The following is a 25,064-nucleotide window of genomic DNA, read 5'->3' on the forward strand; positions in this document are numbered from 1 at the left end:
GTTTATTTCAATATTGGTTTCTATCTACATGTTAAATTTTATTTTAAATTAAAAATTCAACTAGGATGGTGATTTTAACTGTGTTTGTTATTACCAATGCTTTCTTATCCGCTATATTTTTTGTCTGTTTCTTTTTTCAGAGGTAAATATCCATTGGTGTGCCAGAGTTATAAGCTTTACATGAATAAATTATTGCTAACTCTAAACCCACTCTTTAATGTACTACTCACAAAAATGTAGAGGAATCTAAGTCTATGAGAGCGATCATATTTTATAGATAACCTTGAATCCTTCCTCATGTATAAAATTATTCTTTAAAACCTGGGTATGTTAATTGCTAGAAGTAGCAAAATAATATGAGTCACTTCAAATAGAAGTGTACCACTAATACACTGGGATGCCAATTTAGCGCTTCTAAAGTAACTGTGTATTTCTCAATGAGTACGCTTTATGAGATAATTCTTATGGGTGGGAGTAGGAAGCTGGCAGTGAAAAATAGATAGTTTTCCCTATTATGACTACATTTGGCTGCATGAAATGTAACACGAGACCATGTTGGACCAACAAATAGTATTAGCTGTTCCTTATGTGACAAGAAGTCCAGAGGTTGGGTCCAAAATGACTAATTAACTGAATTCTGTCAAACAAGTTCATACTTCCATCTTTCTGCTTCATTTCTCTTAGCCTGTGATATTTATTCTCATGTTTGTTTCCTCAAAGTGTAGCTTAAGCCATTGTAAAAATATGACTGTCCAGTATTCCAAACATCATAACAGTATTTTAAGCCAGAAGAAAAAGGAAAGCATGCAAGATCAGAAGGAGGCAAAAAATTTTCTAGAAATATATCGAAGAACCAGTTCTGTCTTTAAGGAAAGTTGGGAAACATAATTATTTGGCTGGTTAAATTTCTGAGGTTTTATTTTTAATGAAGAAAATGGGAAAGGAAAGTTGCATATTATTTAGGCAACTGTATCATGACTATATTTTTCCAACTATCTTTGCCCTGCAGAAAATAAGCCTGTGAGAAGTCAGGTAATTTGGGGAACACACTCAGCCACTTACACAAGTCCTCTTACTCTAAAACATAATATTGAAAGTTAAAAGCATCCATTCCAGTGCCTCATTATTCTCCCAAGTTTCACTGAATATGTAAAGATACTTTCCATAATGTTCAGGATACTCAGTGCATGATCAAGAAATTTCCAACATTAAACATAAGATTGCACTACCAGACACGAGGACCTATTTTAAAGCTACAGAAATTAAGACAGTTTGGTTCTCTACCAGGATAAAGAAATGGACCAGTATAAAAGAATAAACAGTGTAGAAATAGTTCCACACATTTATGGTTACTTGACTTAACTCAGATGTGAAAATGTAGTATTATGAGAAATAATGGACTGTTCAATAAATGGAACTCTGTTGATTGGACGTCCATACTGAAAAAAAGATAAATCTTGACCTCACATCACACATAAAATCAATTCTGTGTGGTTTGTAGATTTGAACAGAAAAGGTAATACAGTAAAGCAATTTAAAAAATAGTATTATCTCCATGTCCTTGGGTTTAAAAAATGATTTCTTAAATAATATGCAAAAACTGCTAATCATAAAGAAACAAAAAGTTGACAAAATTAACTTCACTAGTATTAAGAACGTTTGTTCATCAAAGACACAGTTAGCATAATAAAAAAGCAAGCTTCAGAGAGAGAGAAATATCTGTATTATACATATCTGACAAAACACTTATGTCAGATATATAAATTAATCATACAAATCAAAAAGAAAAAAGAGGCATAATAAATTCAATGAAGTTGCAAGATATAAAATCAACGTACAAAAACCTGTTGCATTTCTGTACGTTAACAAAAAACTATCAGAAAAAGAAATTAAGAAAACAATCCCATTTATTATAGCATCAAAAAGAATAAAATAGGAATAAATTTAACCAAGGACGTAAAAGATCTTTAAATTAAAAACTGTAAGACATTGAAGAAAGAAACTGAAGGACACAAATGAGTGCACAGATACCTGGGTTCACAGATTAGGAGATTTAGTATTGTTAAAAGTCTATACTACCCAAAACAAACTACAGATTCAGTGAAATCCTAATCAAAATGCTAATGGATTTTTTTCACTACAATAGAAGAAACAACTTCAAGATTTGTATAGAACCACAAAAGACCCAAAATAGTGAAAGTAATTCTGAGAAAAAAACAAATCCAAAGGCATTATTCTTCTTGATTTCGAACTATAGTACCAAGCTATAGTAATCCAAACAGTATGGTACTGGCATAAAAACAGACACATGGACCAACAGAGCAGAATAGAGAGTCCCAAAATAAACCCACATATATGTCGCCAACTAATGTACAACAAGAGTGTCAAGAAAACACAGTAGGGAAAGGATAGTCTCTTCCATAAGTGGTACCCGGAAAACTGTACATCCAAAGGAAAAGAATGAAATTGGACTTTTATCTTACAGCATACAAATATCACTCATAATGGACGAAAGATTCAAACATAAGACCTGAAACAGTAAAACTCCTGGAAGAAAACATAGAGAAGAATCCCTTTGACATTGGCTTTGGCAATGAGTTTTTGCCTATAACCAGAAAAACTTAGGCAACATAAAGCGAAAATAAACAAGTGGGACTACATTAAACTAAAGCTTCTGCACAGCAAAAGAAACCATCAACAAAATGAAAAGGCAATCTGTGGAATGGGAGAAAATATTTGCAAACCATATATCTGATACAGGGTTGATATCTAAAATATATAACAAACACATACAACTCAATAGCAAAAAAAAAAAATAACCCAATTTAAAAATGAGCAAAGGAATGAAATAAACACTTTGCCAAAGAAGACATACAAATGGCCAACACTTATATGAAAAAGTGCTCAGTATCACTAATCAGGGAAATGCAAATCCAAACCAAATGAGATATCACCTCACACCTGTTAGGATGGTTATTATCAAAGACAAGAGATAGCAAATACTGGCAAAGATGTAGGGAAAAGGAATGATTGTACACTATATATTTATATATGTATATTCCACTATAAATATATAATTCTATATATATAATAATATCCATATATATTGGCTGAATATTATTCAACCAAAGAAAAAAGTGAACGGAATCCTGAAATTTGCAACAACGTGGATGAATCTGGAGGACATGAAGCTGATGACGTAAGCCAGACAGAGGATGACAAATACTATATGATCTCTTTTATATGTGGAATCTAAAAAAATCAAACTCATAGAACCAGAGAGTACAATGGTGGTTACCAGTGGCTGGGGGGGTGGGGGGTAGAGGAAATAGGGAGATTTGGTCCAAGGGTACAAACTTTCAATTATACGATGAATAAGTTCTGGGAATCTAATGTACTTCAGGGTGATTATGGTTCCTGATAATGTATTGTATACTTGAAATTTAAGTAGAGTGGAGTAGATCTTAGGTGTACTCACCACACACACACACAAGGTAACAATGTGAGGTGGTGGATGTGTTAATTAACTTGATTGTGGTATTTATTTCACAACGCATGTGTATATCAAACTATCACATCGTGAATCTTAAGTATATATAATTTTTATTAGTGAGGTATATATTTATTTCTCAATATGCTGGAGAAAAAGAGAAAGAGAGGCATCACAATAGAAAGTGGGCAAAGGGCTTGAATACATACTTTAAGAAGAGTTTATCTAAATGGTTATTAAATGAATAAAAATGTACTTGATTTTTTTGTCATAGGGGAAATGAAAATTGCACACAAAATGAAATATCACTACACAATACTAGAATAGCTAAATTGAAAAAGACTGAAACTATACCAAGTATTCATAGACTGTGTACCAAATATAACTCCCATACATTGCCAATAGGTGCTTCAAAAACCACTTTGAAAACTGCTTGCAAGGAGGTGTAAAAGCTGAGCAGCTGCTTACCTTATAACCCAGCAATTTCACTCTTAGGGATAGAGCCAACAGAAATGCGTGCATATGTTCAGTAAGAGAAACGTACAGAATGTTCACAGCAGCTCTCTTTGTAATAGCCAGAAACTGGAAACAATCCAAATGTCCTTTAGCAGTTGGATGGATAAAATGTAATATTTTCACACAATTGAATACTACACAACATGGAGATTAAATAAATTTTTGCTAAAAAATCAAATAGACAACATCACAAAGAGCCAAATCAAGCATATATACTGAAACCTCCCATTTACAGAAGTTTAAAATCAGGCAAGACTAACCTATGGTATTAAAATTCAGGATAGTGGTTAACATTTGAGAGATATTGTCTAGGAGGGGGCATGAGAGAGACTTCTGGGGTGCTAGTAATCTTCCATTTCTGGATCCAGGTACTGGATACAGGAGCAAACTCATGGTTTGTGCAAACTCAACAAACTGAAAACTTACAGTTTGTGCACTTTTCTGTAGGTACGTTATACTTTAATAAAAACCTTAAAAATCTAGATGTACAATTGGTAAATACTGTCTCATTAAAATAAATCTAATAATTCGTAAGTTTGTAAAATAAGAAAGAGATTTCTCAGCACACTCCTCACACTTTAACACTTCATGCCTCAAAAGCAATCATTTTAACAGCATGGTGTAGAAGAGACCATTATCTTCATGTGTATGTGGAGATCTCTGTATTGGAGATATTTTTATATCAATACTTACAAATCTACCTTATTTAGTTTAGCACCCACATAATTTCCCCAGTAGGATCACAACAATTACCCATTTCCGCTTACAGATATTTAATTTGCTTCCTACTCTGCTATTTTACACAACGAGTCAGACGTATTTTTATGTGTATATATGTGTGTATATGCAGGTATTTTTGTCAAAAGATTTTGTAGATTTGGAATTGCTAATCTAATGGATGAGCACATTTTACATGTTGAAATATGCTATCAAATTTTTCCCTAAGTGCATAAAATACCTATACTTTATAGTATTAGATAAAATTTCATTGTATCTTTTTGACTATAGAAAATTATCACATTAATGTGATAAAAATTAAAGTACTGCTTGTTTATCCTTATAGAACTAACCCATTTATGGATAGAAAAGTTTCTTAATCTAGGAAAATAAAATTAACTTCATTTAAAGACGCCAAAGAAGAATGTTTGACTCATAAAACTTTTAATCTTTTATGCATTATGTCAGGTTGGTAGCCAAGAATTCTCAGAATAAAATTTGGTATTCTTTTTTTCTTTTTTTTGGAGGAAGATTAGCCCTGAGCTAACATCTGTTGCCAATCCTCCTCTTTTTGCTGAGGAAGACTGTCCCTGAGCTAACATCCGTGCTCATCTTCCTCTACTTTATATGTGAGATGTTTACCCCAGCATGGCTTGACAAGTGGTGCATGGGTCCACACCCCGGATCCAAACTGGCGAACCCTGGGCCGCTGAAGCAGAATGTGCAAACTTAACCACTGGGCCGGCCCCCTGGTAGTGTTGAGGAATGAATTTAGTAAGAATGAAAGTATGAAAATTAATAAAAATTACTGCAAGATGTTGATTTCCATGAGTGTCAGTCCAACAACTGATATAACCAACATTGTTCCATGAGATAGAAGTTCTCATGTTCTCTTGAAGCAAGCCTGCCAGATTCCAGTCTTTCTCACAAATACTTTCCATTTTCTTAGAACCTGACCCAAAGGATTCAATCTACAGTTAGAAGTGTTTTGTAAAAAGGTTCTGTCCAATAGGGATTGTGGAGATTAATGGGACCATCATCTCTCAAATGGAGTTACCCTGGAGAAAAAGAGAGTTAACCAGCTGGTATAATAGGAACAGAAACCAAGACATATGGAGACAGACAAAGGAAGAGAAAGTAGCTGAGTCTCTATGATGATGGAGGACTAAAGACGGAACCAAAGGACATTGGCTTCTAAAAGAAGCGCTGCTACTTTCCCAGTTTAGTCATTGGAGTTGCTGATAGAGTCTTAATATAACAGAGGTTGTGAATAACGTTCTAGGCAACATTGTGCTTGTTTGAGATGCCTGTCTTTTTTACTTCTGCATATTAAAAAACCCCATTTATTAAGGCTGTAAAGCAATATAGTGGCTGAGTTCAGTAATACATGAAGATTTCATGGTAAAATATACTCTTTTGGTGATTAAAGAGTTTCTGAAACAACTGAAAAGTAATCATGGTGATGAGAGTGTTACCCCTCGGAAGAATAATTGGAAAGTGATTTTAACCAAAAAATGTAACCCACTTAAGTTAAATTATACTCCGTGATGAAGGGGACAACAGAAGGCAGACAATCTGTATGACATCTGTAAAATGGAACCCAATGATAGTCTCTCTAATATATCCAGGAAACAGATCTTTTTGAACATATACAAAAGATATCAGCTTGCAGACACCCTAGTTTGAAGAAAAAAACAAATGTGGTGGTTATGTACATTATATATTGAAAAGGCAAGAAACTGTCAATCAATGTTAGATAACTCCAAACTATTCTAGTTGATGTAGCTTTAATATATATTTTAATAGCTAGAGAATTAGTTGTATGTCAAGATTTTGCAAATTCTTCTCTGTTTTTACACATACGTTTTGAATTGATTGCTTATATTTCAAGAGATGCTATTAGATTTATAACTAATATTGTATTAGAGATATTGATATCATCACAATATTGAGTATGTATTTCCACAAATAAGATATGGCTTTTCTTTTATTAAATTCATCTGGATTGAAGTCCCTCGGTATCATTTTTAAGTTTTCTTTAAATAGTACTTACAAATTTCTTCTTCTTTTTTTTTTTTTGAGAAGGTATACATATGTCTTTCCTCCTGTGAGTAGAAACTCTTCTTCATTTTTACTTTTTAACTGATTTTTGGTTTGTATACGACTGCTTTTTAACTAGCCACCATATCTACTTCCCTTTCTGTTTCCATATTTTCAGATGGCTATCTTTAGTTAGAAGTATAAAATATCATTATCAAAAGAATATTGCCTGCCCCTTTAAAATTTTTATATATCTCATTACTCTTTGTGTACTAATTGCATTCATTCATACTTCCAAAATAATTTTAAATGACAGTGATTACACTGGGCCCCTTTGTCATGGTCTTGACTTCAGATGGAAGATTTCAATGACTGTTGCTATGAGATTTTTTTTATGGTATAGAGGCAACTATCTAGTCTACTTTTAAGATTCACTGTATAATCACATTTTGATTTTAAATTTTGTCAATTATCTTAGCATCTATAGAAATTATTTTTTTCCTTTGTCATATTGACATGCTGAATTGTATGTTAGTAGATTTTATAATTTTGAACTACGTTTCTGTTCCTGGTAAAAATCTCATTCATTCATGTTAACATTCTTTGGAGTTTATTCACACAAACCTTTTAGAAAGATTCTTGCTTATATATTTATAATTGAGATGGGCCTATTTTCTGTTGCGATTGCTAGCTGTGGATGTCCAGAGTAATGCTATGCTTGTAAAAAGTAGATAATTCTTTCTTCCTTTACTCTCTGTACTCTTAAAATTTTCTAATAGTATAAGGTTCCATTCTTTAAAGTTTCTACAAAACTGGTTCTAGTTCACTTTTGGAGTTAACTACTTTAAAACTTATCCATTTCTTTTTGAGTTATGAATTTGCTCAGTTTTTTAATCTCTTTTGAACCAAATTTAAAATTTGTATTTTTCAAAATAAATCATGTATTTCGCAGAGGTCTTTATATTTACTTGCCTAAACTAAAGTAAAATATTTTCTTAAATCTAGTAACAACTATTTCATTTATTATTTTGTATATTTGTCAAAAAACTACTAAATGCCATCTGAATTTTTTGACTATTAGTTGTTTCTTTTGTTTTTCTAAAATGATAGATTTATTAATATCTTATTAGAGAACATAGAGTTTTCATTAGACCTATAATAATTAGAAGGAGCCATTTCATTCAATGTACTCATATTACAATGAAGAAACCCCAAAAGCTGAATGGATAAGTGATTTATTAAGAATTATATAACTGCTTATGTTATATCCTTCAACGCTTGTCCAGAGTTTTCCTCTACAGTGCAAACACAGTAAGACCTGTCTGTCACAGGATTTACGTCTTAGAAAAATTTATTGGATTCCTACCTTAGCACTTTATAACTTTATGACCATGGGCAAATTGCTGAACTTCTCTGTCCTTCATCTATTTTCATCTTTAAAACAAGGTGATAATTTACTGGCTGCCTTGTAGTTTCACTTGCTAGCAATGTTTGGTAAATAATCTGTTAAAAATTTTTTTTTCCGGACAAATGATGGACCACAAACCTGTGCTTTAAGAACTTCTGTGTATGTTTTATAACTTTATTTTATATGTTTAAACTTTACTCTCCTTGAGTTGGCTTTTATAGCAAAGTCCTCATTTGGATTTAAAGAAAATTTTATACTAAATTTTTCGTATCTAATCCTAAATATCAAGTGTAAGATATATAGATGTATATTACATTTGTGTTACTTCAAGTATTTTAATTGACTTCTTTATTATTGAAATCAGGCCTATCAATTGAGATTGTTTGTCAAGTATCTTCTGCGAATATTCAGTTTTTCTTTTTGCTTTAAAGGTTCTGTTTAAAAATAATAATAATTCTCCAGTCTTTTCCTGGTATCCTTTCCTTTGGACAAACACTTTATCTTTGTTCCAGTCCAGTGTTGATTACATCAACAAGCCTGTTTGGTTTACTTTCCATCTTAATATGACTAATGGACCACTGTTTATATATTTTTCTGTTGCTTTTACTAACTATTCTGCTTGCCAACGTGCTCTGTTTGAAGTATACATATCCTCCATCTGCTGTAACATTTTGTACCCGTGTCCCAGCTGTACTAATTCTATTAACTGCATACTATTTATTGAATTTCATTACCCAGAGTGAGTCTTAGGTGTTAGAGAAACCTGAACTACGTATGAACAAAATTCTTCTGGTTTCAATATTTTGTTCTTAGAATTCATTCATAAAATAAAAACACTTGTGCTTTTAGTTTTCTTTGAATTGTGGCCCTTAAATAAGTCTACTAAAGTATTTGATCCATTCATCTTGCCAGAAATAGGCTTTTTTGTGAGAAAAGTAAACTATCCTTTTACTCCCTTTGAAAACAGTGCATTGATGATGATTTTGCAGTGGATTGTATAGATTCTGGCAAAACCATAGTCCAGAATCTATAGAGAAGAGCATTTGTTCACTCACTGTCTGCCTCTTAATAGATCTAATAACATTGGATATATCATTAAACCTCTGTGAGTCTCAATTTTCTACTTTGTAAAATTTTAAATTGGCATTTTAAAAATCTTTCACATAGGGTGGCTTAAATAATACTAAATTTAAACAACCAACATGCAACAAAGTTTTTGCACAGTGCCTGAAATTTATTTCTCCTTTTATTGAATAAAGAAATTAGACTAGATGGCATTCGGTCCCTCTTATAGTCCTTTCTGGTTCTGGCGTACATTCACATTTTATTTTATTTTATTTTATTCTTAAAGATTGGCACCTGAACTAACAACTGTTGCCAATCTTATTTTCGTTTGTTCTCCTTTTTCTCCCTAAATCCCCTCAGTATATAGTTGCGTATTTGAGTGGCAGATCCCTCTGGTTGTGGCACATGGGACGCCACCTCAGCATGGCCTGATAAGCAGCGCCATGTCCACGCCCAGGATCTGAACTGGCAAAACCCTGGGCCGCCAAATCAGAGAGCACGAATGTAACCACTTGGCTACAGGGCCAGCCCCTCACATTTTATAATATGGATATATTTATATTTTTCCTCTAAAAACTGTCTCTCTTGCCTCCCAAACAACTGGTTCCCAGAGCTCCTTCTTTGAAGCCATTTCCAGCATTTAGTCACAAGTCCTTAGAGTATAATTAATAGTAAGGGTAAAATTTGATCAAAACAGACAGAATCTATGATAGCTCTGATTCAGTGATAAAAAGTTGAATCATCTCTTCATCTACCACAAATGATTATTCTCTTAGAATATAAAGCTTTGGCCTTTGAAGCTAGATCTGAGTTTGAATCTTGCATCTACCTATTATTTTAGCAATCTTGGACAAATCACTTGAACTCTCTAAGTTTTCTGTTTTTTAGTAAGAAAGATTGGCCCTGAGCTAATATCCATTGCCAAGCTTCTCTTTTTGCTCGAGGAAGATTGTCCCTGAGCTAACATCTCTGACAATCTTCCTCTATTTTTGTATGTGGGACACTTCCACAATACGACTTGCTGAACAGTGTGTAGGTCCACACCTGGGATCCAAACCTGCAAACCCTGGGCCACCAAAGCAGAGCACACAAACTTAACCACTACTTCACTGGACCAGCCCCTCTAAAAGGCTTTTATCTTCTCTAAAAAGAAAATAATACAATACGTCTTTTCCTACCTTCCACATTTCTGTGAGAATCAAATATAATAATGTTCTTCATTTTATAGATTAAAAATGCCAAGAAAGGAGGCCAACACAGTGACATAGTGGTTAAGTTTGTGTGCTCTGCTTTGGTTGCCTGGGGTTCACCATTTCAGATCCCAGGCGCGGACCTACACACTGCTTGGTAAGCCATGCTGTGGCAGGCATCCCACATATAAAGTAGAGGAAGATGGGCACAGATGTTAGCTCAGGGCCAATCTTCCTCAGCAAAAAGAGGAGGATTGGAAGCAGATGTTAGCTTAAGGTTAATCTTCCTCAAAAAAAAAAATGACAAGAAAATATTAGTTATATTTATTTTTATGGCATTGTGAGTTGACTGTCAATTACCCTAAAAGCAGAAGAGCCTAGTCATGAAGACTATCCCTCTCTGATGAGGATGATTGAAGAGAAAAATAACCTGGAACCCTGGGCCACATTATGTATATTCCAGTGTATTCAGGCCCCACAGCTCGACATCAAGTACCCTGTTTTAAGCTCTTGAGACATGTTCCCATGCAGGTGTCCAGCCAGACTCTGGAGAACCCCTATTCTAAGAGTATAAAAATTTGTCAACAGTTAAATTTTAAAGGGTGGTTAGTGTTTAGTCTGATGCATTCAGGCAACTCAAGCCACTAAGACTTGCCGGGAAATTGTTGGAAGGAATGTTTTGGGAGCTACCAGTCCATCAAATTAAAGACAGCAAAACCTCACATAATCTATCTATAGAAACCTCTTATGGTACCCTCCCTCAACTCCTCCCCTGCCATTTCCCTTACTCAACTCTACATTGAGCGGGAAACAAGCTCAATCAGAACAGAAGCCAGCACAAGCCTAAGCCACAGACATCACGGCAGCCTCAGACATTCACAATAGAAGACGATATTACAAACATCATGGAGCTGCAGCATAGGGGCTGGTGCCAACTACCAACACATGCCTTTTACAGTCCTGGGGGTTAAACCCAAGAACAGAAGTTTACCTCATCTAACTCAAGCAAGATCTCAATTTATTGAAAATACAATCTGGGGCTCACAAAATTAGCAAAAGACTGGACAACAAGGTCTAGAACATGAGCAGGAAGAAGGAAGACTGGAAACAGGAACCATAGCAAAGTGCACTTAAATTCTACTGGTTGCAATAAATATGGCATCTCCCCATCCTCATGTTCTTGTGCCACTCATTAAAGATTCAAATTCAGAGGGGAAAGAGTTTGATAGACTGAACCTAAATCACCCAAGTAACCCCTGATGGGTCAGGAGAGGGATAATCAGTATATGACTCCTCCAGCTTTCAGACTGAGAGTGGTACTGTCTCCTACCAGCGCTATGCACAGTCAGAGATTGCCTAGAATGGAGACTGATTTACTAATAAAAGGATCCGAGAATGAGAAATTCCACTACACTAATCAAAACCATGGTCTCTCTTTGTTCAATTCAAGCATGCTTATTCTAGGCAAAGGTTCTTAAGCATTTTCTTAAAATCATGATCAATAAATCAACAAACCCAATAGAGCCCATGCTATAAAACATGGCTATGCAGGAGTGTATTTTGCTAGTACCATGGACAGGGAGATATGTAACCAGCTAGGCAACCACCGAAGGTGGTGTTCAGTCCCGTCTATAGGACACGATGGGTGTTCTTATCAGCACTCAGCTGCAGGCATCTAAGAGATTTGAGTTAGCTGTTGAGTGAAATTTTGCCTACTTATAGGTTCCTGCCAGAAACCAAAATACTACTTGATGATTATTCACTTAAGAGCTGTGACAGACACTGTTATCTATTTACCCAAAAGCAATTCACAGCCCAACCTCTCTTCTTGGCTGCTGGATCTTACCTTTTCATTTAGAAACTAAAAGTGTCAAATGCTCATTTTCTCTGCCTTCTTCCTTTCTTCTAGAGGATGGACAAATGATTCAATAGTTGCCGATGAAATTTCACTGAAAGTGACCTGGATGGCTTCTTGGGAAGATTTTCCTTCTAATAAAAAAAAAAGGTGTTCAAGAGAAAAAAATCTTCCCTCTAATTCCGTTTTGATATTGTAATCTGAGGCTATGCTGTGTAGACTTGCTGTGGATATTCAAGTACCTTAAAAAGAAAGAGAATTTAATCTCAGAGAAGCCAACTCAGACCTATGACAGCGTTGAAACCATCGCTCTCTAGAATGCTTGTTATGTGAGGGAAACTGTCCAGTCTTTAAGCCATCTTAGACAAGTTTTCTGGCACCTGCAATCAAAAGCACATAATGAAAGATACTTACCAACAGACGAGTAATTAGAAAATAGGAAGTGAGTTGGTAAAAGAGATTCTAAAATAAGTAATTGGCATAGTACAGGTTATAGAATTGAGAACTTAACTATTTCAGGCTGGAAAGTTGGTGGTCTTTATGAAGCAGTAAACATTTGATTAAATAGCCTCCTGATACACTTTGTGATATTGTCACTCCTGAATCTTTAGTGTTATGGGAAATAGTAGGAAAATACAGAATGTTGGATTTATTGTATATTTCTTGCAGATTTCTTCTAAGTCCTGCAGAATACACAAACAGTTTCAAGTTAACTGGTCTGAAAGGAAGCAAGGAAAGAAGGAAATATGGCCCTGTAATGGTGGAACTTCCCACCTCTTGCCTTAACTTCCACTGTGCTCGTGAGTAGGAGCCTATTTTTAAAAGATTAGGATTTGGGCCAATTCCAATATGGCAATAGTGTCCCACCTATTTTCTGGCTTACAACTGGCCCCAATGGTGTTCAGAGCAATGCTGCCTTCCCAAGTCTTGGCTATACTAAAGAAATTATTCATGCCTGCTTTTTGAGAGTTCCTCAGAATATCAGTATTTTTTTTTCCACTGAGAAAAAATCTTGAATTTATTATATAGGAGTGCCCTAACTTTAATACAAATTAAGATATATACTGAGAAAGCAGACTATATATCACATTTATAAAAAGATTTTTGGCTTTAACTAAGAATTTAAGCATAGATACCCTTGATAGCAGTTCAGATAATAGTGTGCCTCATGGTAAATATATGCAATATCACATATATATTTAAACCAAAAATAACTCAAGGGGTGATTATTCACTAAATAAAGAATTTACCACTTGGAAAAGAGGTTATACAACTTTCAAAGGGCTTTTAAAAATATGATATGATTTATAGGAATTTGTTTTACGTGTAATTCACAACATATGGTATAAAATAAGCTACTTCTGTGTTTTTTTCTTTAGGTCATCAATTATTTATTTAAATCAGGGGATGGAAAACTGTGACCCTCAGACCAGATGATTGTCTTTGTAAATAAAGTTTTATTGGAACACATCCACGCATATGTGTTTCCAACTGTCTATGGCTACCTTGGGAGTACAGTGGCAGAGATACGTAGTTGAGACACAGACAATAGGTCCACAAGCCTAAAATATTTACTATCTGTCACTCTGAGGAAAGTATGTCAGCATGCCAACCCCTGTTCTATATGTTTTTCAAAGTGAATTGGTATCTGTATTTAGGTGTCAAAATGAGTTTCTCTAGGGATCAGCTAAAACTTGGGTATTAAGTTCTGTTGATCCAAATCTGGAAATTACAAACACAAAACTTAAGGTATGATTTTAAAAAGAAATTGTAACAAGTGGGGCTTTTAGCTTGTTCTACTCCCAAACTCCAATCCTCCCTTTTCTCCAAATGATTATAGCAATAGATGTAGATACACCTGTGGCAGAGACTGGCCAGTTTCACCCTAAAGTCAGCCTGGTCAGGACAAGATTTCCCAGCCTTGCTTCAGTCAGTTTAGGGCCATATGATTGGGTTCTGGCCAATGGAATGTAAGTAGTATTGATGTATGCTCGTCCAGTCCTATTCATAAAATGTCCCACGTAATCCACTAGTCTCTCCATCTCTCATTCACACGGCCAAAAGTTAAGGATGCTGAGGATGAAAGGATCCTAACGGAGGGATCCTTGATTCACTGATTGGGGGAGAGCCACCCAAAAGGGCCTCCCAACCCATATTAGACTTGGTGAATGTAATAAATAGACTTTTTAATGTATTGAGTAACTAAAATGTGGTGTTATTTCTTAAAACAACTATTAGACATTATGTTGGCTAATACGATACTATCCGACGGTTTTGATTAATTGTATAATCCTCTTTTTTGATGTTTAAATAAAATTGATTATTCTCCACCCATTTTCTGATACCACTTCACTTCCAAGATGTTTGTGACATCTAAATATATACAGTGTTATTTCCATCTCATGCTCTGTTTCCTAATTTTGTTAAATTTGACCTGACTTCCATTGCCTTTGAAAGATACATTCTCTACCATGTTGACTCAGTTATGAAAAACAGCCCGTTTTCTTTAATTATTTAAATATATCACTCGCAAGCTTCAGTGTATGTTTGAGATGATGAGTTACATTACTATAAAGTGAACAAATTATGAGAGTTAGAAAAACTTCCAAAAGTCTTTTGGTCCCTCTCACTTCCAGGAATTTCTCTCTGACCAACATTTTCCTCACCTGCTTCCCCTTCTTTCATTGTCTTCTCTTTCTCTTCTATTCTCTGTGCCCCTCAGGAAACTCCTTTTAACTTCTTCTGCAGTAGTGTTCCTTGCCTAGTTTTAGTTCATTCAAGATCATATTCATAATCCAGCATATCTAGTAGGATATGTTCATAAAGAAGAAAGCTATCCACTTGACCAAAATTCTGTAAATATCACTTAAAAATCACATCTTCTTCTTCTCACCATAGATGAAATCTCACATCATCAAAGCCCCCCCCCCCCCGGCTTTCGAAGAGATTTTCCAAGGATTTTCTGATAGACTTTTTGTGTGTGTGTGCGCATGTGTGTGAGGAAGACTGGCCCTGGCCCTGACCTAACATCGATGGCAGTCTTCATCTCTTTTGTATGTGGGTTGCCGCCACAGCATGGCTTGACAAGTGGTGTAGGTCATGCCGGGGATCTGAAACTGCGAACTCCAAGCAGCCAAAGCAGAGCACACTGAACTTAACCATGGTGCCACTGGGCTGGCTCCCTAATAGACATTTTTAAGTACATAGTACTTAGCCCAGTCCACAGGCCAGAAACCTGTGGGTAGTAAGAGATAGGAAACTTCCCCCTATGAGGGATCCAGGCCTCGGAATCTTTGGAATCTTTGGTAGTTATGTGATCCTTCACTGAGGCACTCAGGCAGGAAAGATCTTGTCGTCCTTCCCAGCACATCTCACATGTTCTATTTGCAGTATAACACCACCCAGTTCTTAAATCTATGCTTATTAAGATGAAACTCTATCATTGAATTTCTTGTGTATTGGCTAAATTCAGATACATGAATGATTAAAGATGAAACAAAGAAATTATGTCTTGATCAAGGATAGAGAACATCTCAGATTAGTTCTGCATTACACAAAAATTGTAAACTACATGTATTAGAAACACCAAGAAAAAATAAATTAAATTAGAGAAGGGACAATAGAATTAAATTGAATAGAACAGTGATTTTTGCAGCTAACGCTTACAAAACAAAAGAGAAGCTAAACCAAAATAAACCCAAGCCTTAGAACTATTCTCCTGTATTTGCTAGAATGCAGCAGACAGGAGCTTGTGTAAAAAGTCCTGACAGAGCCATATTATAGCTCTCTATTGGATTCTTATGCAGGGCTGGCATAAAGTTACCATTAATTGCTTGAGGGCTATATAACCCTTTTTATTGAGTTTATTGAAAAGAGTGTTTGAGAAATGCCCATCCAACTCTGGTGAGCTGAGTAGGTTAAATAAAGCTTAAACAAAGCTTTTTTCATCTCAAGCATCCAAGTTACTCGGCATTTTCGGGATCACAGTGGGACCCCAGAGACAAGAGTCAACAAAACCAGGCCATAAAATCAGGAAGGCATTGAATGTTTGGATTCAGGACTAGATACAGGAAAGACGAAAAGAATGCCTTTAAAATGCACACTCTCTGCAACTAAGCAAAACCAATCTACAAACATTTTGTTGAGATTGCAGGGGAGAGACATTGTGAAATGTTTTCAGAAGGCAAAAGAAACAAAGTGTTTTCAAATCCTCTGTGCCCATTTTCCAAGGCTCCATATACCTATTTCCAAAAACAAATTGCAGTCCTAAATCTTAAACAATATGGGGATTCATCTTTAATCACGTGGCCACCTGAAGCACTGCTAGGACCCTTCCCCAAAGCTTGCTGAGCATCTTTGCAAGTGAGAGGCTGGAAAATTCCGTCTTCATTAACTTCGTGCCAAATCTGCCTCTCTTTATTTCTTAGAACGTCTCATTTTGTGGACCAAAAACTGTCTTGGAAGAATTCCAGGAAGTTTGCAAGAAATTCAATCTCAAGTCTGAGGCAAGCATATGTTTGTGTTCTATTTTCAGAAACTCATAAGTATTTTGTGTTCTGTCTTTTCCAAATTCTTCTTATATCTGGATGAATATTTAACCTAGATATATTTCATCTTATAGTTACCATAGATATAACTATATACATATCGCTTCCTGAAATTATTGATTCAAATTTTCTTATTCTAGTTTTCCCTTTTTTCCAGCTCTAACTCTCTTTTTGCTTGTTATTTGGGAGCACAGTATTGTATGAACACTATTCTAACTTGCACATTCTCCATTTTTAAAATTATATCTTCTGATCTATTTTGACAAGCTGATTCTTTGTTAACTTCAGTAGGTAATAAATATTATGTTTCAAAAAAAAACTTAATAGTCACATGTATACCAAGATATTCATTATTTGTAAAATACATCTTACTAAATTTTATGATGACTGCCTTTTTTTCTACCTTTCTGCTTCCCTTCTCCCTTCTCATTTCATATGGGCTTGCAAATGTGAACTAATTCCTTATCAATATGTAAAATAAGTCTGGAACACTGATTTATTTAGTTAAATTTTTGTCAACAACAATCAAAAACAATAAATGCACATTAATTAATATTTTTAAAAGCACTTTATTTTAAATTAATTTTTTGTGTATCTTGTGAATTAAGGGCTTAATTTTTAAGTGAATATTCAGTTTTTCCAGCCCCATGTGATTAAAGCACTACTCTTTCCCCTTTGAATTAACTTGACACCTTAGTTAAAAATCAAGTGAACATTTCTAAGTGGGTCTACTTTTGACTGATTAGCCTGTTCCTCTCATCTTGTCTCAGTTTGGGTAATTAGTGTGTTTCTATGAATTTGTACATTTATCTAAATTTATTGGTATATATTTGTTCATAATGTTCGCTTATAATCCTTTTTATTTCTGTACTGTCACTAGTAACGTCCCCACTCTCGTTGCTGATTTTATTTATTGGTGGTTTCTCTCTATTTTTTTCTTTTCTTAGTCAGTCTAGCTAAAGATTGTTTTTTTATTTTTTTGACCTTTTTAAAGAATTAACTTTTGATTTCACTGATTCTATCGTTTTTCTATCCTCTATTTTATTTATCTCCACTCTGATTTTTTTTTCCCTTCCTTCTGCTACCTTTGGATTTAGTTTGTTATTATTTTCTCCTTCCTCAAAATATAAAATTAGGTTATGAATTTTAAGTCTTTTCTTTTTTTAATATAGGCATTTGCCATTATAAATTTTGCCCTGAGCACTGCCTTCGCTGTATCCCATAAGTTTTAGTATGTTTTGGTTTTGTTTATTTGTCTCTAAATATTTTCTAGTTTCCTTTGTAATTTCTTCTGAGGCCCATTGGTTGTCAAAGAGCATATTGCTAATTTCCACATGTTTGTGAATTTTCCAGTTTTCCTTCTCTTATTAATTTCAAATTTCATTCCATCACGATCAAAAAAGATACCTTATTAGGGATCCCTTGTATCTGACCAGTCATTTCTCTCTTGCTGCTTTCAAGATTCTCTTTGTCTTTGGTTTCGAATAGTTTGATTATAATCTATTTCTGTGTGGGTCTCTGAGTTTATCCTAATTAGGGTCCACTGAGCTTTTTGAATATGTAGATTCATGTCTTTCATCACTTCGTGGTATGTTCAGCCATTATTTCTTCAAATAGACTTTCTGCCCCTTTCTTTGTCTCATCTCTTTCTGGTATTCCCATGCTGCATACGTTGTTCCACTTGATGGATCTCCCACATGTCTCTCAGGCTCAGTTTACTTTTTTTCTTTATGCTTCTAAATGGACCATTTCAATTGTCCTATCTACAAGTCCACTGATTCTTTCTTCTACGTGCTCAAATTTGCTGTTGAATCTCTCTAGTGAATTTTTCATTTCAGTTATTACATTTTCAGCTCCAGAATTTCTGTTTTTTTAATAGTTTCTATCTCTTGATTGATAGTCTAATTTTGTTCACATATCATTTTCCTGATTTCTTTTAGTTCTTTACTCATGTTTTCTTTTAGCTATTTGAGCATACTTAAGACAATTGTTTAAAAGTTTTTGCCTAGTAAATCTCACCTTCTGTAGGGATGGTTTCTGTCAATTTACTTTGTTCCTTAGAATGGGTCATACTTCTCTCTTTCTTTATATGCTTTGTGATAAATTTTTGTTGAAAATTGGACATTTAAACTTTATGCTATAGTAATTCTGGACATTAGATTCTCCTCATTCACCAAGGTCTGCTGCCTTTTCAATTGTTAAAGGCTATAGTGGTCTACCTGTCTAGTGAGCCCAAAATATTCCTGCAAAGACTGCATTCCTTGTCATGTACAGCCACCAAAATCTCTGCTTCCTGGCTTGTGTTCATCTAGTGCTTTGACAGAGATATCTCTGAATGCTAGGAACTAATAACATTTTTTTTAAAAAAGAGCAAGCATTGGACATTGACTCCATGCAGGGGCACTCCTTCCACACTTAGCCAGGCTTGCACTGAGCCTATGGATTAGCCTAAAGTGAAAGCTTTGGGTCTTCTCAGGTATTCTCTGAGCACATGTCCTTGCCTGGGCCTGTGCATGGCTTTCTAAATCTCTCAATATAGACGCTGCCATTGAGTGTTCTAATTTTCCAAAGAAACTCTGCCCAGCTTATGCTCTTGGGTCTCAGGTGGTTTATTGACTGTTTTGACCATAATCTTTTGCCACAAGCATCTGAGAATTGTTAGTTTGGCTTGCAGTGTTTTTGAGTAATGCTGACCACTTGAGTTTCCAGTAAGGTGACAGAGAAATAAGCACCTTGCATCATTCCTTCAGGTAGTGCCTAGGAAGGTTAGAACAGATGTACACAATAATTTGCAAATAGGTCTGCTTTGTTCCCTCTGGAATCACTGGGTTCCCCCTAGGAATGCAGCCTACTGCTATGTTAAAACCAAGACCTCTACCACAATGGTGAGGGGTGGGGACAAGGGCAAGGAAAAGTACCACAAACTTTTATTATTACTTCAAATTTATCTTTATCTTGCTTCAGCATTTGCTTAGCTACTGCAAACTTTTTACTGCTTTCCAGAGTTCTGACAAATTTGGTTCTGACAGTTTCTGCTTGCTTTTCAATGTTTTTCTGGAAGGATGAAAGCTAGGAGCTGCCTTCTACCATTTTGCTGTCACTTCCTTTATGCCCATTCTTGAAGGGGCTGTTTGAAATGCTGTGTTGAGAAGGATTGTGAGGCTAAGTCAAGTCAAGTGGGAGAAAATGTCAAGAATGATTAGTTATGTCTCTCACAGTTATGGGAGAAAAATGTTATAGTAAATGGTCTACAAAGTTTCCAATGCTGGATAAGCCCAAATAAATACTACATGAGTTGGTCAAGTACAGTCCAGAACAGGACCATGATTTCTGGACTACCACTCTAGTATTGACTGAGAGTGTTCTAAACCATGCCTACACATGTACTTTCTGATAAGGGGGCATACTACTGACTCACAAAGACATCCCTGTCTCCGAGGAGAGGATGCTCTTAATAATGTGGCATGCGGAATCAAGAGGAAAACTTGGCATCAGATGTACCTAGGTTCAAATGTTGACTTTACCCTTTAGTACTTTGAATTTGAGAATGACTTTAACTCTTGGCTTAAATAAGCTTATTTATAAAATTTTTTATTGAATTTGTTTTTAAAATTTTTAACAGTTCGTTGAAAATAGTAAGAAAGAGATCTGTGAGCATGCTTTGATCTACTAATATTGCTTATTACTATTATTACTGCTAGAGTAATGCTAATCCTAGCCCTATGTGACAGAGAGGGTAAATGACAAGAGGCAGTGAGGTTTCTCATAACTAGGATAAAAGTTCTCATATATCTTGATTTATGCAAGAGGATTCCAGTTTATACACAGCGCTCTAGAATGTGAGTAGTGTCTTCTTTCAATTCTAAAGTATCCTGATTTGAATAAATTAGATGGCTGCCCTAGTTGTGATGTTATGGGCATCACGCAATAGAATACTGATCTCCTAGACAGGATACCAAGCTCTCCTAGTAAGAATTCAACAACTTCCTAGAAGTTTAGCCAGAGAAGAAAAGAGCAATATCTTTGTACTGGAAGTTTCACAATAAATCTAGTCCCTTGGTTCATCTCTCCTTCTCTCTTTCCTTTTCCTCTGTTAGTTGACTACCTCAACCACCATTCCTTTCTTCTTCCCTGGTAGCAGAAACCCAATTGTTAGACAGATTCATTGCCACCTAGAATAAAAGACAACAGTTTCTAACCTCCCTTGGAGCCTTGCCAACCAGATGACTAAGTTCTGAATAATGGTATATAAGTGTAGGATAGAACAACTAGGAAGGTTATTAAGTGAGATAACTCAAGTCAGAGGAACAAAGAAGGGAGGATTTGGCCAGTTTGTTAGCTCCATTTAGTAATTTCCCTCTTGTGGTTTATCATGTTGTTGCGTCACATGCCCATCCGGGTGAGCAGTGTTGGATAGGTTGCCGAGAGACCAAAGAAAAGACCTGGAGAACAGTGAACAAGGCATATGGGTTTATTGGGAGTTACTTACAGGGAAGGTCCAGTGGTGGACAGCTGGACACCAATGTGCACCCATTACTGCCCCCTGAGAGAAGCTTGCTTAAGTAGACAGAGGAACAAAGGCTGCATGCTTGCCAAGGGGCTGTCCTTGGTATAACCAGCGTTCTCAGGATCAGTAGCTCACATGGAGGGGCTCTGTGTCCCTGTAAGACGTGATGTTCTTTATGTGAGATAAGGGAGGATCTGGGCTGGCCAGGCCCTAGGTTGTTACAAATCTCAGCAGCTGGGCGGCCTGCCCAGAAGTGAGCCAGAAGGACATATGGTTTCAATGGGTCTGGGGGCTTTCGCTGAGCAAGCAAGGCCCAGGCCCTACACATGTAGATATAATGTTCAGAATTGCAGCACCCCCCTCGAGCCTTCAAGTGAACTTAGGGATAAGCTCCACTCATTGGAATGGTACACAATAAAGACAGAGATCAGGGCTCCTAATGGCATTGGGTCTTACCCACCAGCCCTGGACCACTTGGAATACCAAAAAGAGAAATAAATTCATGTGTTTTTTAAGCAACTACTTTCTGTGTCTCTGTTACTCTCAGCCTATCACAATCCTAATTTACACAGAATTTGTTCCATGGGCATGAAACATTGAAATATCAGAACCTCATATCTACCCCTGCTAAAGAACAAAATTCAAATGAATAAATTTTAAAGATTTTTATTTTTAAAGTTATTCTTTTTAATTCAGTGATTCATGAATTGGGCAATATCCAATCTAGCAGAGAAAGGAGCTCCAAAGAACTGTAGAAAGCAGGAGATTTTATAGACAGGAGGGAGCAGGAAAAAGGAAGTTATACTGGGCATTTTCTGATTGGTTAAAGTAGGGTTAGTTTCCTTATATGGAGCAAAGGGAAGTCTTAGAGCCAGGTCAGGTAACTTGTGCCAAAGAGATAAGCACTGATTGCCTGACCTGGGCCTTTCTTTTCTGGAAGAGCTGAGCATAGAAACTTAGCTAAGTTTAGGTTTGCTGACAAGGGGCTTAGCATGAGCGACTCCATTTTGGGCCTAATCTGGTTACTCTAACACCCCCAATATGGTAGGTCGGGAAGCTGGCAACATTCATAATTCAATGATAAAACATTTGGTCAAGCTGCTGCCTGCCTTTCCTTGGAAAGCAGACAAAAAGCTATATGAAAAGCAGACTAAACAGCCTTAAGGGACAGTGTGGAAAAGTTAGAATGTTGTCTGTGCAGGCTGCTTCTTGCTGCTTTCAACAAAGTTCCAGGATTGAGGAACTGACTCAATCCAGCTTACTGTAAGCGGAGATATTAGGGAAGTGTTCTCTCTCTGTGGTGTGAAATCCAAATGCATTATATTTGAAGTCTTTAAGGATTTTTTTAAAAAAGATAACTGCTCTGTGCTCCAAACTAAAGCACATATAAGTCTACTCTGAAGAAGCAGCCTTAGCGGGAGATAAATCACTGGCCTCAAAGCTTTTAAAAAGGCCTTCCACTAATAGTTGCCTGTCAGACAATGGGAGGGAAGCTAACAGCAAAGATCAGATTAAGTATGTTGTCTTTCCACCCAAGCCTATTCTTTTAAGTGGTCTCAAGGTAGAATCAGGCCTGGAATCTGGAAGCCAAAGAACCTATAAACCTGGACTGCAACTATCTGTTACTATTAAAACTTTAATAGTACCTGAACCTGCACTGGAAGGAAACAGCCCTTAGAATCTTTTCAAGCTCCATGAAAGGAAGCCCTCTATTGCCTACATTAGAAATAGCCATGGAGGGTCATAGAGAATGAAGCGTCTCCCCGAGAAGGTAGGGCTCTGGAACAAGAGACAAGGGAGGACAATGGCAGGAAAGTTTCTCCAGAAAGCACAAGTAGAATAAACAGGTATTGTAACCAAGAAATCTATTCTATCACCAAGTTAAGGGGCTTCTCTATTCCTGCCTAGCAGGATTTCAAAATTTTGATGAGCTAATGATGCCAATGTTTTTACTCTCTACTTGTTCTAAATGGAATTTTTGTGCCATTCTTTCTGCTCCTTCTCTTCTGGGTGTTTAGCAGGTAGATAAGTTGTCTTTTAGTTTAGCAAGTCACCAAATAATAAAGAGCTACTAGATCTGTTAGAGAATCAGCAGTCATCCAGAGACTCTGCACACTGAGCTAGATGCACAACTGGACTAGCTTTCTTGCAGCTTGCTGTGGCCATGTGACTAAGTTCCAGGCATCAAGTTGCAAATGAAAGTGTGGAGTACTTAAGGAAATTTCTTCAAAAACATGGGGCACCTCCTCCTTTTCTTACTCCATCCTAATAACTGGGATGCAGATGGGCAGGCAAAAGCTCCAGCAGCCATCTTAGACCAATGAGGACATTGAGATGAAAAAGAACAGTCCATTCTTTCTCAGTCCTGTGTCCTCCTTCCAAGACTGCCATGCAGAGATGGGACTACAGTAGGGGCAGCAAGAGGAGCCCTTCTACATACAGGAAGATTTTGCTGCTGAATTCTGGACTTTGGGGCTGGCAGTCAGTGATCTAGGCACTGGTCATATTCATCCATTCCTCTATTCATTCATCCATTTTGTTTCTTCATTCACTCATTGATTACTGACTTGAAATATTGAAGCTATAAGGGTTTGATACAAACACTCTGACCTTGTCTCAGTCAAAGATCTGTAAAAAAACATAATTTTCCTGGGATAATCTTGTGACAATAGTGGGAAGGACAAAGCTCTTCATCCATGGAGGCTCATCAGGTCAAAAATTCTATGATGACTTCCATTACATTGATTTAAGTGAAATGAAGTTGTAGAAATTGAGTCCCACTGGGTGTTCCCACAGTTGTGCCACACATTTAGCTGTGGTCATGGAGAAACGTGTATATCATTAGTTCTTACAGGAGCACTGAACACACTGTACCAACGTCACACAGAAAAGTAGCATTGGACCTTGCTTAAATTTGACATCCCTTTTCACAGCTATATGATTGGACCATCCTATGTGTATCAGTCCAAGGCTAGTGATGTCTCTATCTGAGAAAGAAGAGCCAATTTCTGTCACTTTCAACTATGAAGCTGAGAAACCAAGGTTGTGACCCACATGAGGAAAACTAAACTGGCACACAGCTCTGTTTTATGTTTGGTGGAATGAAGGAAGAAGGGAAATCTATAAAGATCATATTTTGACTGTAGTTGACTAATAAAACCCATATTTTATTAAATAAAAAAGTTGATAAGATAAATAAGTCCTTGAGATGTAATGTACAGCATGGTACTATAGATAATAATACTGTATTGTATATTTGAAAGCTGCTAAGAGAGCAGATCTAAAAGATTCTCATCACAAGGAAAACAGTGTGTAACTATGTGTGGTGATAGATGTTAACTAGACTTATTGCAATGATCATTTCACAATATATACAAATATCAAATCATTATGTTGTATACCTGAAACTATATAATGTTATATGTCAATTATATCTCAATAAAGGTATTTATTATTTATAAATAAAGGTGAAAAAAAGAAGAAGAGGGGCCAGTCTGGTTGTGTAGTGGTTAAGTGCAGACACTCCACTTCAGTGGCCGGGGGTTTGCGGGTTTGGATCCTGGGCGCAGACCTACACACCACTCATTGAGCCATGCTGTGGTGGCATCCCATATACAAAATAGAGGAAGATTGGCACAGATCTTAGCTCAGGGACAATCTTCCTCAAGCAAAAGGATGAGCATTAGCAATGGATGTTAACTCAAGAACAATCTTCCTCACAAAAAAAAA

The 25,064-nt window shown here is 36.2% G+C and overlaps 1 long non-coding RNA gene across 8 annotated transcripts in view; it reads left to right on the forward strand.

Annotated features, from left to right (window-relative positions):
• LOC123289664 (uncharacterized) overlaps positions 1-25,064 on the forward strand; it is a 140,895-nt gene that overhangs the window by 14,261 nt on the left and 101,570 nt on the right. Inside the window, exon 4 of one of the 8 annotated variants that reach the window (XR_011493011.1) lies at positions 16,709-16,786. The exons of the other annotated variants lie outside the window; for them this stretch is intronic. This is a non-coding gene — a long non-coding RNA (uncharacterized lncRNA). The remainder of the gene's footprint in view (positions 1-16,708; positions 16,787-25,064) is intronic. 8 annotated transcript variants of the gene reach the window in all.

This window comes from Equus asinus, chromosome 11 (genome assembly GCF_041296235.1).
Source record: "Equus asinus isolate D_3611 breed Donkey chromosome 11, EquAss-T2T_v2, whole genome shotgun sequence".
NCBI lineage: Eukaryota > Metazoa > Chordata > Mammalia > Perissodactyla > Equidae > Equus > Equus asinus.